At 34.7% G+C, this 19,839-nt stretch overlaps 2 long non-coding RNA genes across 2 annotated transcripts; one reads left to right on the top strand and one right to left on the bottom strand.

Moving 5' to 3' along the window:
- Window positions 1–1,968: 1,968 nt before the first annotated feature.
- Window positions 1,969–13,735, top strand: LOC117329750. The gene is made up of 3 exons (XR_004533259.1): window positions 1,969–2,238; window positions 7,687–7,786; window positions 13,528–13,735. It is a non-coding gene; the product is annotated as an uncharacterized LOC117329750 (long non-coding RNA).
- Window positions 13,736–15,718: 1,983 nt separating this feature from the next.
- LOC117329751 lies at window positions 15,719–18,836 on the bottom strand. The gene is made up of 3 exons (XR_004533260.1): window positions 18,719–18,836; window positions 16,149–16,266; window positions 15,719–15,876 (listed from the first exon to the last, which is right to left on the bottom strand). It is a non-coding gene; the product is annotated as an uncharacterized LOC117329751 (long non-coding RNA).
- Window positions 18,837–19,839: the final 1,003 nt, after the last annotated feature.

Here is a 19,839-nt window from a genome sequence, read left to right on the forward strand (position 1 = left end):
GTCATCCTACATTGTGCCATCCACATTGTGTCGTCCTGCTGGCAGTTCTATCAGTCTGTAATCTGTCAAACATTCCAAAGAATGGTGACAAATTGAAACTTGCAGGAGATGACAGATGTTCCTTCCAATGCCATACAGCCAAGTATGGTAGTTATACAGTAATGGATGCTCAAACTTCAAAAGTGGTTGATATACAACTTATCCAGGTAATATAACATGATCCTGATGATTTGTAATTATGTTTGCAGATTCAGTGTATGTTTCAAAATTCTTCATCAAGATTTAGAGTTTACTTGTGTTTGAAATTACTGTCAATAAAGAGACCATATAGACAAGTTCATGTAAAGAACTTTAATTATGAATATTTGACCATGTTAAATTTAAAATGTGATGTATTGGTCAGATGTGTGTAAATTACAAGCTACAAGAATGATTTTAAAAAATATAGATAGGAAATGAATTTCTTGTTTTTACATGTATTCTCAAAATGAGTAACCAGTATGTAATACAGATTATTCTAACAGTTCTTAAAACACTTGTGTATTGGTCAGCCACCGGTCTCTGCAATCTACAAAATCTGCAAATTAACATAATTATATAAGTTTTATAGTTTCTTCATTGTTATTAAGGTATGTAGCAGAGCTGATGGATGATGTTGTGACACTGAGGCTGCAGTACAGTACCATTTCATTTCAAAATATTTTATTCAATAAATCATTTGAATTAATTTAAATACAATATTTCATAATAGAGATATATATACAAATTGGATTGGACAACAGGCTTAGCCTATACAGGTCCTTTCCATCAGCACAGTACCATCAGACAAGCTAGACAAGTTCTTCCTGAGGAAATTGATGCCCCGCGCCACCTTCCATTGCCAGTCAGCTCAGGGAAGCCATGGGGAATTTTAGTTGCAGTCAGATATTCCACAACCATTGTCAACGTTTCAATACCTATGTCAGAAACGAAGAAAGTTGAACTAAAAAAAAAAGTGTTGTATACCTTAGAAGGATGTTGTGATATCTTGACAATAGGCAATATGTGATATATAGTCACAATCATAATTGTTTTCTCAGAAGATATGTATTTAATGTTAGATGTTGAGGGTGTTTGAAATAAAAATTTGCATTCAAAATATTGAAAAGCTAAATGCGAAATGTTTTATGCTAATTGCCTAATGCGAAATGGTAAAAGCTTGAGTTGTACATTTTATTTTTTTTCCATTATACAACATATCAAACGTTGTTAATGAGAATAAATGTTAATTTGTAATTGAGGACGACGTCGTATATCACTAATCTAAACTTATCACGTGATAAGCGTATTCAGTGCAATCAACCGTGGGTATATGACGATGAATTTAGGATAACAATACTAGAAACAGATAAAACACCTATGGTTTGCTTTAAAGCTAAAAGACGAAGAGTATTCAGCATTTCAAAATACTTAGGCCAACTGTAAGGCTATTTTAAAAAGCAACAATTTGCAATAAGCATTGAGCATTTTGACTAAATGCGAAATACATATTACTAAATGCAAAATGTTAAATGTTTAATGGAAAATGCTTTATTGTTACATGCTAAATGATAATTGTTTGATGCAAAATGCTTTTTAGACCTAAGATGGAAATTATCCGCTTAGAAGCAAACAATTGTCGCTTTGTTTACAACATATCCTTTTTAGTTCGATTATGTTCAATTACAAAGGATTTCTGCATTAAAAATTTCACAAAAAGCAACTCAAATTAAGCATTTCGCAAAAAGCATTAAAGCCGCATACTCCTAAATAAACTAAGATTCTAGTTACACACATTTATTAATGGCAATCCCAGATGCTCATTCACGCTTTCCTAACATTAAAGTGACCGTAGGATTGGACGCTTGACTGGTGAAATCCTTGCGACATTATGTATACAAATAATTTGTCATGGAGCCGGAAACAAGGCTACAACAACGTAAACTACATATAAACTACACACATGACCCTTCATACCAACTATACATAAGTGTTGACTCCGGGATCATTCCCTAACCAAGAAACATGTATAAACATATGGAGCTAGCGATACTGATGGAAGGATAAAGTGTCGGGACATCTAAACCACTCGGCCACAGCATGGAAATGTGCGAGGGGATGGGGTCTCACTATGGGAAGAAACCGGTGTACAAACTAAACTAGCATGCACTGCTCTCCAGCACGAGGTCAAGCAGCGAGGAACGTGTGTGGAAAACACGGGTAGGTTGGTTGGTTATATTAGAATGCAAATACGTGTAAAAAAATAACACTAAAGTTTATGACGAATTTCAGCTAGATTGAGATAGTAAATTAACGTTGATATCACCAACTGTAATGATATATGGGGGTTATCGGGTATCTCATCTGTAGTCCACGCATGGTGCATCTCTGACACGCACGGGCCCGCGCACCGGAGTCATTGACAGAAGCAGGTGTGTTTACATCACAAAGCATATTTGTGTTAATATATTGTCAAGTCTATAATGGAGTTATACGTCCAGACATCTGGTCTAGACAACATGCATTGTATATAGAAGATACTATACCATACAAGAAGTGAGGTTCTTGGAGGTTGGACCCCAGGGGACTACACTGGGAGAATTTAACTTGTATGTCGGATATACCAATATTGTGTTCAGGGGGAAATTCGGGAAACAATTCAATATCCTCTATACATATAGTAGATATATGGACCGTGGCTTGGACATGTTTGCCAAGTGCTAGAGACCTCGGCCATGGCCTGAGAAGTAAAGCAACATATTTTAAACTTGTCTTCAGTATAATTGAAAGGCTTTTGGTCCATATGTGGTCTGGAGCATCCTTGGATGAAGGTGGACCTAATTTTGTATAAATCATGGGTCATACCCCAAGGGTAGAGGGACCAAACTCAATAGGGAAAATATAACAAATTCTTCGAAACCCTTCTGTAGGAATGAATGATTTGGTTCAATTATGGTCGTTCGTCCGGTCGTCAACTTTTTCATTCTAAGAACTTCTGAATAAACGAGAGGCCCTGAGACCCGATATCTGGCACGGACAAAAAATGCAGCATAAAAATTAAAAAAAAAAAAAAAAAAAACTTCGTCTCTTGATATTGGGCCTGTAGCATGCTGGGATGAAGCGCTACAATGATTGTCCAAATAAATGACCTTGACCTACATTAAGACTTCTTCTCAATAACTAATAGGTCCAGCGGTCAAATGTGCTAATATCTTTAAAACAGTCTTTTTCGAGAACCAAGAGGCCCATCGGCCTTCTGTTGACACAGGGGTTAAGTATGCTACACACTTCAAACAACTTCTCAATAACCAGGAGGCTATGTGACCTTACAATGGGCATGTGGCATGCTAGAATGAAGGCTACCTGATTTGTTCAAATGAATGACCTTGACTTATATCCACTTTATCCAGGGCAACAGACATTTGGCCAGCGATATGCAGAAATGAACAGATATCGACATAAGGTGTTGATATTTAAATGAATAACCCTAATGTATTTTTAGCCCACCATCATCAGATGGTTGGCTATTCAAATCGCCCTGCGTCCGTGGTCCGTGGTCCGTCCCTCCGTTCCTCCGTAAACAACTCTTGTTATCGCTATTTCTCAGAAAGTACTGAAGGGATCTTTCTCAAACTGCATATGTAGGTTTCTCTTGGTGCCTAGTTATGCATATTGCATTTTAAGACCAATCAGAAAGCAACATGGCCGACAGGCAGCCATCTTGGATTTTGACAATTAAAGTTTGTTATCGCTAATTCTCAGAAAGCACTGAAGGGATCTTTGTCAAATTTCATATGTAGGTTCTTCTTGGTGCCAAGTTATGCATATTGAATTTTGAGATTAATCGGAAAACAACATGGCCGACAGGCAGCCATCTTGTATTTTGACAATTGAAGTTTGTTATCGCTATTCCTCAGAAAATACTGAAGGGATCTTTCTCAAATTTCATATGTAGGTTTCCCTTGCTGCTTTGTTATGCATATTGCATTTTGAGACTAATCGGAAAAACAACATGGCCGATAGGCAGCCATCTTGGATTTTGACAATTGAAGTTTGTTATCGCTAATTCCCAGAAAGCACTAAAGGGATCTTTCTCAACTTTCATATGTAGGTTCCCCTCGGTGTCTAGTTATGCATATTGCATTTTGAGACCAATCGGAAAACAACATGGCCGACAGGCAGCCATCTTGGATTTCGAAAATTGAAACTTGTTATCGCTATTTCTAAGAAACTAATGAAGGGATCTTCCTTAAATTTCATATGTAGGTTCCCCCAGGTGCCTAGTTATGCATATTGCATTTTGAGACCAATCGGAAAACAACATGGCCAACAGGCAGCCATCTTGGATTTTGACAATTGAAGTTTGTTATCGCTATTTCTCAGAAAGTACTGAAGGAATCTTTCTCAAATTCCATACATTTTTTATTATTTTGTATACTGGTTTCCCTTGGTGCCTAAATATTAAATTATATATATAGGTTTCCCTTGTTTGAAAAGTACTAGAGGCTTCTTCTGAATTTACACAGATTAGTAAGACTTAGAAGAAGAGAAAAGTAGAGAAAAGATCAATCTGACATGGAACCTTTGAAGAACATTCAATGGTGGGCGCCAAGATCCCTCTGGGATCTCTTGTTAATAACCCTAATGTATTTTTAATTTCACATAAATGAAAGACGTTTAAAATTATTACCAGCTTCTTCTTAATAACCAATGAAACATGTTCCTAACTGTATTCGTATGTAGCATACGTGTATGTATGTAATTATGTCATCAATGTATGTTATCCTATATACAGTATTATCCACAACAGTCAACTATCAATTTCATTTCACGAAGATTTTATATGATTTTTTTTTCAATTCAAACTTTATTAGCTCATTCATTAATTATAGGTATTGTATTTGTTTTGTTTTAAGAATTATTTACACAATGTAGAATTTATTAGTTCAATAGGTATTGGGTAGCAGGCTAGCTAATGCTTATATAAGCCATCTCACTCAACTATCAATGACTTCTATTTTACAAAACAAACCCAATTTCTTGGGTAAATGCTATGTGAGCGATACCACCGGGTGATACCGGAAGTTACGAATCCGACGGGGAGTATATACAAATCCGACGGGGAGTATCTACCCGAAGGGCGTAAGGACATGGCTGGGGTATTTTTTTATAGTGATACATGGCATTTTAACATACTATCGGAAATATGATGATACCCCCGGAATTCTACGCTATTTCATTTATACACATCAGTAGTTCATTAATCTCATAAACTTGCCGTGTTTGATTGATGCTCAATATTATCCGGCTGCCCTACTGTCAAACGACGAATTTGCTGTGATTTTTTGTCAAAAATACCCAATAATCGCGATCAAAACACGATGGACAGAGTTTTGGCATTAAACATTGACGTGGGTATCATCATAATTCCGATAGTATATTAAAATGCCATGTATCACTATAAAACATACCCCAGCCATGTCCTTCCGCCCTTCGGGTAGATACTCCCCGTCGGATTTGTATATACTCCCCGTCGGATTCGTAACTTCTGGTATCACCCGGTGGATACAGACCCATTGGATCCTTTTCAACTATTCTGGGTTTTTTTTTTGGGAACATGAAAAAAGACTTAAGAAAAAAAAATAGAATTAATAGAATCTTTCACCCTTTTTGGGGTAAGATCCCCCCTATCTCATCCCAAAAATGGGTGAATGATTATTTTTCACTTACCCTGTTTTCAATTAAGGATTGATTGTCAATTTTGTTGCTTGCATGGACTGATGAAGGGAAGTGAACCTCGTGCAAGTGAAGTGAACTGCTTCGCAGTTCATGTACCATTTGCACGAGGTTCACTTCCCTTCATCAGTCCATGCAAGCAACAAAATTGACAATTTTTGTTACTTGCATGAACTGATGAAGGGAAGTGAACCTCGTGCAAGTGAAGTGAACTGCGAAGCAGTTCATGTACCATTTGCACGAGGTTCACGTCCCTTCATCAGTCCATGCAAGCAACAAAATTGACAATCAATCCTTATATTTACGTTAACCAAAGTTAAAACATCGCCACCAGATTGCAAAATTCGGTCGCAACAGTGTGACGTAAGTGCGTCACTTTGTAACATTGTTATACTTATCGTACATGTGTGCACAGTAGTGGAACAGCAGTCAGTCAACTATTCTCGTTGCCAAGGCAACACAAAATATAGTGCCATACACATTTTGATTATTACGATGTTGATATACATAGATACGATATTTTCAAGGTAAAATATTCATTTATAACAAATATTTATGATATTGTATAATACAAACTTAGCAATACCCATATAGATACGAATTTTAAGTGCAGTGTTGACAGTATAGTATGTGTGTGATTTGGTCACTCGAGACACAGGGACTCAGTTAAAAAAAATGGTGTGATGCAGTCTAATAGCCGGGATATTCAGAACTCGAGAAAAAGTGTAACAATGTGGATTTTAGTTGCAGGTTAGATGGTGATGTACATGGTGTTCTTGAAATATTGGATTTCATTGTCGCACTGGCGTTTTGAGATGTAAATTCTGATAATAGTAAGTAAAGAAACATTGATTTGAAAATTGGAGGTATTCGACGGCCGGAAACTTGTGTCCTCCATATGTTTAGATTGAGTAAAATTACGACAATAATGTGTCCCTGTTCTCGATATAGCATACTTCTGCTACCAGTCTGTTTTGTGTTGTTAAACAGTGTTTAAATTGAGGTTTATTTTCTGTGACCACTGAAATGGTATTTATATAAGCATGGCATTCGAGATGCAGCTAACGTTAGACCTACTGCGCTACGTACATGTAGGTCATGAGCTCGGTGCTATCGAGAGTGTCAGTGTTCTGTCAGATCCTGTTTTCTAAACTGTCTGCATTATACTGGCATTTTTATTAACACATAAAGCAGCTATTCCACTTGTGTTCATATACGTTTATAACAATGTTGCACAATTCACAAAGTGAAAGTGCATTCATGTCTGAGGCGGTACAGAACTCGATCGTCATTGTAAACTCAGTGAATGTATTCACACGCCGGCAAGAAAGTGATTCGTCTCTCAGAACAGAAGCACGCGACCCAAAATCTTCAACGGGAAATGAAGTGATCTGAGTTTACTATGTTCATTGAGGCGGAGCGAAGTGAAAATGTAAATATATTATAGTGTGAACCAAAACCAAACATATGAAAACAATAACACGTGGACGGCGGATGGCTTTTGGGATAAGGCTGTAGCAGACGCTTTACACCTTACGATGTTGATTTCATATAAAATATAGTTCCGATTAGCTTGTCAAAAATAACACCAAACACTCAGTTAACTCTGATAATTAATACTTAGTTTAATTTCTTTTGTGAATAATATTGATATTTAGCATTCAAACGTTCCGGGTAAGGTCATAGTGACGTCACCCTAAGGAGAACAAGAGCACGTTCAAAGAGCACGTGTAGCTTGCCTTTTCCCTATGGTGAGATTTTCTTATCTCGCCCCGGTAAAACTGCGGATATCCCTGTCCAGGGTGAGAGAAAAGTTTGTCCTGTGTCAGAGACGCATAATATATTTGTTATGTATTGTTTGCTATGTTTTTCATGCGAAACCAAAATGTATAACGGAACTAATTTATCACAATTTGTCACTTACACTTGTAGATGGACCTGATAGAAGTATAATAGGAAACGGTGTGTCATTAATTTCCGCGTGAATGTTGAATGTGATCGATACGGAATGTGTCTAATCGGTAATATGAAGGTAAGTCACATTTTAGTTGCAATTCTATAAATCAAATAAAACACAACGAATTTTCATTGCGAGTAGCAACTTGCCATGCTCATTTGTACACGAGTCTGTGCCGCGTCCCCGAATCACAGCTGTTTTGGTTAATTGAGAAGGAAATGAGATTCTAGGTAAACGGCCTGCCGTGTGCATTCGTAAATACATTTGAATTCCGTACACTATTCAATTACGTAACTCAAAATTAACATATTTTATTGGTTGATAATATGAATGAAGGCAAAGCCTTGGAAGAGCACAGCTAATCTAATTGTCACTTGTATACGTGTATATATGTTTATGTCATATATATGTAAATTTTTTCATTATATTAGCAGATTTATGAAAATCACAAGGCCATGATAAGTCATCAAAAGGCCTTATTATATATAACAAGAATTATACAGAATTATATATCTCATCTTTCCCGCTTTATCAATAACATCTTTCAATTTATGGAGCAGTGTTCAAGTAATTAAACCAGTAATCAGTAACCAGTGTTCAGCGAGACATTGAGATAGGGTTAAAACTGAACTTTAATGAAAATTCTCAAAATTCAGTTTTGAGGCCAAAATATGTGAATCTGTAAAGACATTTAAGTTTCAATTAGATTAATATTGCTTTTATAACACAGTTTAAAGTGAATCTGAACATAACTTCACAAAATTCCCTGTTAGTATTTTTATTTTACCCAAAAATAGGTGAACCTGGAAAAAAATCCTCTAAATGATGGATAGGTTTATGAACAGTATAGGTGCATGTACAACAGTATAGGTGCATGTACAACAGTACACTGTATATATGATTGTATCAGTACCCTCACCAGTTTCAGTTCAATCTAGATCTGACAGCATGCAACTCAATAACACTGTCAAATGTGGACTTTAAACAAATATTGACGCCACTGCTATTAAATATTTGTAGTGATGGTTGTAAACTCACTTTTATTTAATAAATTAATTGAACAAATTAAATAAGGCCAAAAAGTGTGATTTCTGTATATGATTTAAATAATTATTTCTATAACCCATCCCTATAGGGTAACAGAACAGCCTGTGGTAAAAAAAAAAAAGAAAAAAAAAAGAAAAAAAAAAAATCTAATATTTTGAAAAGTACCTTAATCAAGGCTCTTTCATCCATGAAGGATATGTTTGATTTCTTCATATCTGGAAGTTTAGAAGTTTCGTCAATTTTACGCTTTTTGGTCCCACTACTCAGGCCATTGTGGATCAGTCATAGTGCCAATATATATACATATATATATTTAATCGATTCACAAAGTTTCTACAAGTTTTATTCTATATATATGTATATACACATGTACATAAATATATAAACATATACTATTGCACAGATATCCCATTCTGATACTTCTATTAAAGTTTGTGTTATTTCCAATAGCAATATTCAATATAATTTCTGTTTTTGTATTGAGTTAACTAATAACACGGGTCCCCTCATCTTAAAAAAAAACAAACTACAGACCCAAGGTGCATTAAATTATATCAATTTTAAAGGACTTGAATTGAAGATCCTTCTACCATGTGTAATATTTGATTCTACCATATATTTGGAATGGAATATAAAACATTTTGAACCGTTATTCAGTCCCTTCAACTCATTTTTGGGCAAAACCGCTTTGGACGAGGACATGTACTTATAACATATGATTTGAAGATCTGTTTATAGAGAACTTTTAAAAGAAATTCACTTAACAGTTAACATTGTGCGCTTTTAAAAATAAAATATGAATCAACTTTGGGATTACATCAGTATATAATTATAATGTTCTGTCAATTTTGTAATATCTGGTTGAAAGTTTAAATTTAGTTATTTATATCAAAGTTTTTCGAGTTGTCAAACTTTGAATTATCTTATATATATTTTATTACTATAAACACAAAGATTTTGACTTGGACCAGTGAGATACTTTAATTTATAATCAGTGTTTTTGAGTTATCATAGTTCGAGTTAATTCATTTTGATTGTAAGTACATGTATTCTCTTGTCTAAAACAGAATTTGTAGCAAATTTAAGTTAAACCTACTAAGAGTCAACACCATAGACAATTACTCTCCTTTTGTAATTATGATTAATTACAAAATAATTATAGAAATTCTATAATCTTCCAGGCTTTGGAAATTAACAGCAGTTGTTTATAAGGTTTAAATCATATTACACTGTACATTTACATGTGTTCATAAACATTGTAATACATTTGGTTTAAATTTGGTTTACTTCATTTAAAGGGTGATTCCATCATTAGTTTAAATTCAAAGGTTAGGTCATAAAATTAAACTTATTGGAAAATATGATTTTTTCCCAAATAGTAAATCTTCGAATCTTTAATTTACATAAATCAAACAGTTTGACTCGCAGGGTAATTAACACAAGTTCTCCAAATTCTAAGTCCTAAAAATTCTTTATTCCTACCAAAATATCACTTTTTACTTGAAAGCCAGTCAGTATTTTTGTAGGATTCATCATTTTTCTGTACATTTTGGCATTGATTTATTTCCCTGTTCAAAAGTGGATTTCATCAGTAAAAAATGTACATGGTTCTGATATCTGAAAGAAGGAATGTCCCTCTAAATTGAGTCTCTATATAATTAACTGCCAGGGTCATTTAAGAACATGTCAGGCATTGGAGAAGTGTTGGAACTTCAAACACCTAATTAGAACACACACAATAAAACAGTCCTTGTATGTTTTGACATTGAGTACAAAAGATTGTTTTAAATTTCCTTTTTATTAATTTCAGGCAATATTTTGTGAAATAAACAGTTACTATACTTAGCAATAGAAATAATTCAATCATTATTCTTGGTACAACCTACATATGTGCCATGTTGATCTATGTTTATTTCTGCTGACTAATGTAGACTAACTACACATGTACTAAGCCTGCATTTCATAAATGATAAAAATCTAGGGTTGGCTTTATATACTATACTAAAGTGAATTTTGCTAACGATAAAAGTCAAAATTAGTGATGTTAAAATCAAAACATTATTTAGGGGATTTCAAACTACACCGCCTACAATACCGAGTTATCAAGAAGAAAACTCGATATACCACTTTTCTCTCCATACCCTTCAAAATTGCAACTCTGATCACTTAAAATGTTTTGGAAGATTGGTTTATTGAAATAATGCACAACAATAAACACTGCATATTTCGATCTTCCAAACCAGAATAAATGGAACATATTTGAATCTTTTTTTTAAATCTACAAAATAACATCAAAACTTTTTAAAGACATTGAGCAAAACGTTGAAGCCCTGATTCCCAGCATGCCTAATTTCCAGAGCCGTTAGACAAATTCTGGATGAAATTCCGTAAATGAAGGGTGTGTTGAAATGTCCACTATGTGATATAACTATATACCAAGTTTGTTTAGAAAGTAGAAATATATATATATTCTGAGCAACGGATCTAAACGCATTGTTGACGACGTCGCCAAAGTTGGTTGTAAGAAATGAAACATACACGTACCCCAAAAGATATGGAGACACATGGATATGATGTATATTTTGCTCCCTTGGCTCATGATGGGACCCTTACTGACTATCAGTGTTAGTTTTGTATTAAGATTTCTATTTGACAAAAAATGAAGAATGGTGATCTGTGTTTTAGCTTTATTTTGAGTTTGATCCAGGAAGTAAAATGACTGTCAGTTAAAGTTTTGTATTAAGATTTCTTATTGGGAAAAAAAGGCCATTCAGTGATGGGCGCCGTGATTCCTCTTGGATCTCTTGTTAATGATGAAAAGTAGATTACAGCACTTGAATTTGAAACCGGTCGATTTCCAACCATAAGTGCTCTATAAGCCTATATTCCATATCTCAAATCAAGTTATCATTTATCCATGAAGCAAAGTTTATCAACCAAATTAAAAAATACCTTATACACAGTAATTATGTACCAAAATGATATATACTAGCAGAAAAAGAAACGCAAGGTTATTTTTGATAGTTATTATATTACACGATTCTTTGATGATGTGTTCATGGTGTGGGTTCTCGATGGTTTCATCATTACTGAATGCATTTTGATGGTTTTTATTGTCACAGACATCTTAAGGTGATTATCTTTAAGCACCCCACGCCGTTTCCTGATACAAATCAGTATCGCGTGTGCCCACCCCTGGCATCAGTCGCTGCTCTTAATCTCCTTAACATTGCCCAACCAAGGTGTTCTACTCCTGAATAAGAGCCTGCCTAAGTTGAGCGACGTTATATGTCAGTTGCCGCGCTTCCGAACCCTCCTGTCCAGCCCGTCCCCCGAATGCTCGATTACGACATATCTGGACTCTATGGTGGCCAATCAAGAACTGGAACGTTGTTTCGAGCCAGAAAGTCACGACAAACCCTAGCAACATGGGGGACTTCGCGCTGTCCCGCTGCAACGTAAGGTTACGTTGATGGATAAGAGGAAGAACGTGTAGTCTCAAGACCTGATCCCGATATCTTAATGCTGTAAGATTACCATGGATTTCTACGAGATATGTTTTCACGCCTTTAGATATCGCTGCCCATACCACAACATACCCTTCCTCGAATCTGTCGCTTTCCGTTACACAAGCGTCAGAATGTTGCTCACCACGACGTCTATAGCCACACTGTGGCCCATCTGACCTGTAAAGCAAGACTCATCAGCGAATAACACGCGTCTCAACTGGGCCAAACAAAATAGATTAGGTGCATGTGAAAGCAATCGACGTTGGCGTTGCCTCTACGTAAGTGGTGGACCAATATAGGGATGGCGTGGCCTTAAATGAATCTCCCGCATCCGAATCTTAACCATTCTTGGACACCTTGGCCCAGTTGTTCAAAAGATGATTAGCTGAATAACTTGATTAGTGAAACTTTCATTTCTCATTTGTTGAAAAACCTGTGAGTATATCGTCTTGAAATTATGCAAGTTGGAAGAGAACTACGAATTACAGAATTTCATAAAGTTTTGTCAAGTAAGTTCTACCAGAAATTATTATATCAGGATTTGAAAAAAATGGTGTTAAACTGTGATTAGCCTAATCACCTTTTGAACAACTGGGCCCTGGCCGACCATGAGTGCCGACAAATTGACCTGTCGTCTCCGTCGTCGTCTGAAATCGGTTACGGATGTAAGAGAGATTTTGCCTTTATCTTGACATCGCGACGGACGCCCAGCCTCCCTGTACCTCTGTGACGCCCAACGAAACGGGAACTTTTCTCGTGTACATGATATTGCTCGGCTACATGACGTTGCGAATGCCCCTGTATTATCAGAGCAATAAGACCCTACCCCTGTCGATTTCACTTAATCACGACATTTTGCTGTACAATCATCGAAAATAAAGTTATGTAACTGATTTGTACTGTTTCAGCGCATACGGTGCAAATGTACCTCGGATGCACGCTTTCTTTCACGAAAAAATCTGCTAAAAAAGCATGCAGCGTCGAGCGGGGTCACGGTCGACTGCAGTTTAACTGAAGAACATTTTTACAGTGCACAGAGATAGCTCAGTGTGAAACTAAATGGAATTTAGACAACATCTTTAAAAGTTATATTAGAAAAACAAAATTTGCGTATCTTTTTTCCGCTAGGTTAATTTATGAGATATCTGATATACATGTACTTCATAAACATTTTAAACTACCGGAATTTGTTATTTGTTAATACACATCCTCTCTATTTTCAAATATTGTTATCGATAATTCCTTTGTTTCTTTCAACAGGTCAACGTTTACCTAGTGATGTGTTTTATATTGGGAGGTATGCTGGCTCTCAAACTTTTCTTTCAAATGCGATGTACGGACAAAGAAAAAATGCACCAAGTCCCCAGTATTCTGATATCTGCACCGAGACAATCGACATTTCATCAATAAAAGTAAACGTATCAAACGTCCCTCGAATGATATTTGATGTAGCCATGCATCTCAAAAAGGCAAGGATACACGCAAGAGGATCTAAAACACAGAGGGCATTAACATATGCAAGTGAGCGTATGGACACAATACTGAAAGGATTTGGAATCTCCTTTGAAGACGTCACAAAACGGAAAGTTTATGAACCCAGTAGTATGTGTCCCGAGTATTATGTTGATAAAATGAATGGTTACAAAATCAGGAAATGCTCCCATGCAAAGCCTCTAGAGGAGATAGTGACATTTCTTCGTCTTGACCATGGCTCACCAACAGACAAAGAGTTTATTAAAGATACTTATGGTGAGAACATTCCAATGATAGTTGGTGACTACGGTGGGAATGTTAAGGAAAAGAGTAATGTACGTGTAAAGCACATGGTATCTACGACCACAGAAGGGGATGCGTTGAATATATTAACCCCTTAACTCCCAGGATTTTTTAATGGAACTGAAAAAAATCCGACATTTTGGTTCATCATGATTTTTCATCCTTTTGCGTCAACATTTTTGGTAAACAACCCATATATATTTAGAAACTTGAGAATATAAGCTTTTCAAATCAAATAACAAAATTGGTGTTTTTGCATTATTGACGTTACCATGGTTACCAAAATTTATGATTTTATGACAAAAATTACTTATTTCATATGTTTATACATTTTAAGCTGATGAGAGTGAAATAAGTGCTGATATATAAAATTAATGATATATCAGACTCTTGAGGAATGAGGAAAAACACAAATAAATGTAGCATTTTCTATTTTTTGCAGTTGTTGTCATGGTTACTGATTGAAAATAAAAGCAGTGATTTTTGTAAAAGTTTTTATTTCCGTTTTCTTTGCCTAGCCTTCATTGTAAGAAATTTGGTTTTGTATTACAGGTATAATTGTTAAGTCAGCAGTCTATATATATATATTGAAACTTGTAAAGAGGACCTATCCAGATTTTATGACAAAACTTTTATTTTTTGGATTTAAAACGTTACCATGGCAACCAGAAGTGAAAATACGTAAAAATGCAATATTTTACTTAGAAAAACATCCACATATGCTCCCATCCAAAATGTAAAACTGTTTGTAGCTTAGACTGCTGTACAAAATGTATTAGGATTATAAATGTTAATCATAAACCATACTTTATAATTAGGTTGTTGTTTTCATGGTTTTAACGTTAATAATTAATCTTTCAAAAGTTATATTTAGTTATATTTAGTTATATTTATTCCTTTCCTATTTTATCATTTTTGTCAACAGCTACCATGTGTAGCCAAATCATGATATTGAAGCTGATTTTATCAATGCGAATTTTACCATTATGTAGAAAATGTAAAATTGTAATTTCTCTCTTCAACTGTATGTACATACTTTATCCATTTTTAGTTGCCATGGCTACCAATTTAGCAACTGACCATTTTGATGTTTCATATCTACTTCACTTGTTGTATTTGTTCTAGTTTTTCAATACCTATCATAATTAGACACTTGTTCACAGAGATAGTATGAAGGTCATAATAACTAGCATCTGGTATAACTAGTATACCAAAAACAGATTATACTAATAAAAATTAAAATTATTGAAGGCATGCAAATCAAATGGTTATAACCATCTTTGCCCATATAATTCTGTGTGTGAATGTCTTCCTGGTAGAGAAGTCCTAGACTTTATTCACAGACAAAAGACAGGTAGAAATATATAGACAAGTGAATAAAGTCCAAATTCAACAAAGGAACATATGTTATTGATGAAATTTTCAGTTTGAATAATCCAGTTTGGCAGACAAACAAGTTGATTGATATAAACACTTAAACCTTGGCTACATGTTGGTTATGGATTATAAAGAATTCTGAACTTTATTTAATATGATTGGCCAGGCAAGCAATATTTGGTATTAATGATATATATATATTAATGTACCATGTTTTTAAAAATGATAATTTACTTAAGATCAGAATTGCATGATTCAGCTTGTTAGCAGCTGAAAAACAACACCAACACAAATATTAAGTTATATAATTTTAATCAATGACAGAATAGTGGGAGGGGTAGCTATAGGGAAAAGATGCCTAAATCTGCTGTCTCTGGTGGCAGGGGATGGCATTTATCTTCTAGTATTGGTCACACCACAAATATCCATATAAATAAAGTCCTAAAGCTGATGTACCTGAAGTTTGAAATGGGAGAAAATCAATATCATAAGCATCCAGATATATACACTAATAAAAAAAAATATTTGCAAGGCATTACAGATTTATTCTAAAGAACACTTCAAAATTTCAAATGAAACTTAAACAGTCAATAATGAAGTATAGGAAATGAGCTCACATATTTGGATAGGAAAGCAGAAAGTTATGATCAATTCAAACAAAACTATAAGATAATGAACATTTTAATTGTAGTGCATTTATAATTAATAAGATCAATCTATTAGCTTACCTTTGATGTCATATATTAGGCAGAATCATCCATAAGCCAATGCTCTCATTATTTGTGTACACCAGGCTTGCTAGTAAAATTGAGACAGCTCCAGACCTTACAAGTAATTGGGCAATATCTGAAATACAAAATAAACTATATTCACATACCATTGATTGCTTGTTTCACTTTAAAAAATCCTATTTCCCATGGTCCTTTTAAAAAATACAAGAACAAATTAACTTGAGATTATTAATGTGGAATATTTCAAGAAGCCTTGAAATGAACTTTTAGAAACTAGAAAGTAAACAAACTCGCCCATCCCATCACCAAGTCTGAGTTTCAAATACTCATACATGTAACAATGTTCTGAAAATCCAAATAAGCACACCAGTAAGTTTCTTCTTGTCCTATTGCCAGACATTAAGATATTTTGATGGTAAGATCATTATATGTCTCATAAAGGACAACTTTCTATCAAAGTGTCTTATGTTTGGTGTTAAGGTCAGAGGAAACTCTGAAAAATACATGTTTATAATCCTGCTTCAGTGCCATCCTCCTCACTAATAATAACTCTGAAAACTTGTAATTACTTATTATTTCTGTCTTGTGTGCATCGATCCCTAGAGGATGAATCATAATGAAGCATAAAATGATAATTACTAGCTAACCAGCATCATATCTGCCAACACAGTATCTGTCTATGTTTGATTTATTCAAATTATTTTCTTTCAACAATGTTTCTAGCCTTTACTGGCATAGAATACTTACTGGTACATGTACATCTATCTATATCTCTATATCTGTATAAATTTATACATGTATCAGTCTATTTCACATAAAAAAAAGTCTGACACAACATATACAGTAATGCTTGAATTGGGACCAAAGCTGGAGTGTCACATGTTGATCATCATCCATTTGTAGTAAGCACAGTAACACTATACAAACTTTATATATATGGGGTTGGGGATATGTGCCCTAACAGTAACATGATTACATTTGTATGAATCCAACCTATACTAGCACACCATGATCCAAACATTGTAGAATTCACAACCAGATAACTCAAGAACAGCTATTTGGTATATTCAGTAATCCTTTTTCACCTCTATCAACAAACATACCATGCAACATTTTTTCTTAATTATATATACCACTGTTGCAAAACTGAAATTCACTAAAAGGTCTCACTTTTTCATCTCCCATTTATTTCATTATATAAAATGCAATAAAATCTAATTTATTCAATTTTAGTCGATACATACATATATACACAGAAATTTGGCAAACACAACAAGAACTTTTTACTATTTGTACCAGTATGATTACATACCAATGCATATAATATACTGATGTAAAGTAAAAGTCTAAATTAAATTCATAGAGATAAATATTGATAATTCTGATACAAAATACAGTAATGATGAAATGATGAAATTTAGTGTAACAACCCCCCTCCCACCCCAAAAAACAACTAAAAGCAAAAAAAAAAAAAAAAAAAGAGAGAGAGAGAAGGAAAAACAAAACTAAATATAAGAACTAAATCGTTGTTTTTAAAGGGAATATTTTTTTAACTGGTATTATTTCATTTGGACCCAATTATTTCTCTACAAATGTAGGCCTACACTGTATCTTATAACACAATAAATGACATAAAAACATTACATGCAGATACTCATGTATACATACAATGTATATCTACAGTCAAACCTCGTTAACTCGAAGTCGTCGGGATCGTGAAAAAACTTCGAGTTATCCGAGTCTTCCAGTTAACCGAGTTTCAAGGTAGACGTGTTAGTATATTATATCTATAAAAATCATTTACATAAACCAGAGACCTATAGGTCTCTGCATAAACACGCATCCTTAACAGAAACACGCCTGTTTGATTTCAAATACTAATTATAACAAAATCGTATTTATTATCTATGTGTCACGGTGGTCAAACTTTAATAGTCTGACCAACACCTGTAGATGTAAAGTGTGTATAGATACTTGCGCTGTGTATCGTGTATAATGTTTGTACAAGTCCCTGTGTCATATAATGTCCTATGTACCTGTGTATATAGTTGTTATGGTGACGTATGAGAGGTGAGCGCAAGGATTGGTTGAGTGTGTCACTTTGACCCTGCATGACCCTATACCCGTGCACGTGGAAAACCTTACCTGGAATATTTAATGCGTTAAGTATTAAATAATGTAATTGTCGGCATCGTTTACACGTGTCCGTATGTATTTTAGGTATTGTTCTTTTTATTTCAGGTCACTGTCTCCGTGTGTCTGTTTTTATGTCCAATAAACTGTTTTAAATGTTAAACATTGTTGGTGCATAATTTAAGAAGATAATCCACATATTTATAATACTCGTGTGACATATGCTAGACACGACATTTCTAAAAAGTAAATTATATATGATACAATACTATCATATCGTTTTGAAATCAAGTAAGCCAGTATATTTGTGATTGGGAGTCGTGTCCGACATGCCATTTCTAAGTGAGCGAAAGACAGGAAGATTAACACAAAATTTCATCACTTTAAAAATCATAAAAAAACAATATACGAAGTCTGCGGCAAATAATACATACACAAATGTATCTGCACAGATCACGTGTTGACAAGTGCAGTAGCAGCAGGAAATGCACAGTTTATCATAGTTCGATCAGAAACGAAGTCCTGGAATTAATTCACACGCTACCCGGCCATAGTTGTGATTTCAGGTGTGTCGGATTGTTCCGCCTGAACGCACATGGTGACCTAGAGAGCTGTACAGAGGCGCCAGCTTTGGTGTAACTTGGGTATAATTATCGCACTGCTTTAATCATCAAAGGGATTATGTAAGTTCTGTTTGTCAACATCAATACTGTTGGATCTTAATAAAGACGGATTTTACAGTAAAAATAGTCAGATATGTTTAAGGTAATTTAATAACAAAACGAAACAAAAACTGGATATTTCCTGTGCACGAAATTGTAAACAATTTAACAAAGACGTACGATGAGTATTTTGTTGACAAATTTTGTTTAAAAATGAAAATGATGTTTTCAACTTCGGGATAACCGGTACATTTTAAATAGGTTTTATAATATCGCGACCAATATTTTACTTCGGAATAACCGAGTTTTTCGAATTATCCGAGTTCGTTTTATCCGAGTTTTTATTACTAAGAAAAAGAAGGATTTTTGCCGGGACCGGAGTAATACTTCGAGTTGAACGGGGTTTTCGAGTTATCCGAGTTCGAGTTAATGAAGTTTGACTGTATATATTTGTAAAATTTACATATCAGATATTGCTGGTACATTTTGTATTCTCGTGTTCATAGAACTTCACTTTACAATTATGTACATGATCTGAACACAATTGATTGTTTGTCTGTTTGTGTCCATTTACACTGTACGTCTGCAACTCTTCAAATGCCCAGTGTCACTTCACGGTTTGTTAGTTGAGTTGACAGTGGTCACTGCATATTGTTTTGGTGACGACTTGTATCGGTAATAAGTGAGGTCCGCGAAATCAATCGGCACCAGGCACATTTTTGTCCTGCTAAAATTAAAGATTATAAAACTACTACATAAACTGGTCCAATCCTCGAGCTCTGTTTGCTCCAAAAAATGCAGAATATAAAATACCAAACAATGTAAATGGCTGTAAAATCTTGGCATACCCCTTGATAAAAGGGGGGCAGCCGTTTATTATAAACAGAAACTTT

Source organism: Pecten maximus, chromosome 6, assembly GCF_902652985.1.
Source record: "Pecten maximus chromosome 6, xPecMax1.1, whole genome shotgun sequence".
Classification (NCBI taxonomy): Eukaryota; Metazoa; Mollusca; class Bivalvia; order Pectinida; family Pectinidae; genus Pecten; species Pecten maximus.